The sequence below is a fragment of the Propithecus coquereli genome, unplaced genomic scaffold (assembly GCF_000956105.1).
Source record: "Propithecus coquereli isolate 6110/MARCELLA unplaced genomic scaffold, Pcoq_1.0 Scaffold117, whole genome shotgun sequence".
Taxonomy (NCBI): domain Eukaryota; kingdom Metazoa; phylum Chordata; class Mammalia; order Primates; family Indriidae; genus Propithecus; species Propithecus coquereli.
In genome coordinates this window covers 4,103,116-4,104,319 of record NW_012135747.1, presented here as the reverse complement: position 1 = coordinate 4,104,319, position 1,204 = coordinate 4,103,116, and the positions used below count along the sequence as shown (strand labels likewise).

At 35.7% G+C, this 1,204-nt stretch overlaps 1 protein-coding gene across 1 annotated transcript in view; it reads right to left on the bottom strand.

Moving 5' to 3' along the window:
* CTNNA3 (catenin (cadherin-associated protein), alpha 3) overlaps window positions 1-1,204 on the bottom strand; it is a 2,098,639-nt gene that overhangs the window by 806,064 nt on the left and 1,291,371 nt on the right. The window lies entirely within an intron of this gene.

Genomic DNA, 1,204 nt, shown 5'->3' with positions numbered 1-1,204 from the left:
ATTTGTTTATTCTTCTTTATGTTCCTACTCAACATTGGATTGCTGCAGGGCTCAGTTTTTGGATTTAAACTTTTGTATAGCTGCTTTCACTAACTTATAACAACCAATAGTATGACTTCAAATATAATACAACTCCAAAATTTATATGCCCCCTCAAACTCTAGATTTATATTGGACTTCCTTGACTTGGTTATCTAATGGGCAATTTAAACTCATCTTATTCAAAACCAAACTCATGATTTTCCCTAATAAACAGGCTCCTCCCACAATCTTCTCCATTTCAATTAATGGCAACTGCTAATCCTCCAGTTGCTCAGGTCAAAACTTTTGAGTCAGCCTTCCCTCTTTCTTTTATACACCCTCATAAAATAAACCAACAATCCTGACAGTTCTACTTTCAAAATATATCTAGCATCCAACTACTTTTCAGCATCTCTCCTTCCTGCTCCCACCCTGAATTATTGCACCTCTTACCTGATTGTTGCAACAGCCTTCAATCTGGCCTTCCTTCTTTCTCAATTGTTCCCCAGCAATCTATTCTTAACTGACAGAGTGATGTTTTTAAAAATTAAAGTCAGTGCGGCACATATACTGAAAAAATTGGAATGATACAGAGATTAGCAAATCATGTCACTCATCTACTCAAGCTTCTAATGTCATCCCATTTCATTCAGAGTGAAAACTAAGGTCATTAATCATAATGGCCTACAAAGTCCCAAATGGTATCATCTTCTCTATTTCACCTAATCTTTTTCTCATCTCCCATTTGCTCTCTCCATTCCAACTACCCTGGCTATTCCTTCAATATACAAGGTATGCTTTTCCTCTTACAGCCTTTGCACTTTGTGTTTCTTCTCCCTAGGAAGCTTTTTTCTCAGAATACAATTTCATTTCTTTACCCCCTGAAATTTTGCTCAAATTTCAGTAAAGTCTTCTTTGACCTCCCTATTTAAAATTGATCTATACTCCCATTGTTCCATATCCCCCATTTCCTGCTCTATTTTTTCTCCACAGCATTAGTCACTATCTAATATAATTATTTACTTATTTATTGCTTCTTATCCATTAAAACGTAAGCTCCATGGGGTCAGGGATTTATGTATCTTTTATTCACTTCTTCTCCAAGGCCTGGTGCAGCTAATATTTGTTGAATGGATTCATGAGTTCTTAGTGTATTAGAATTTAGTATGTTAAATGCACAGAA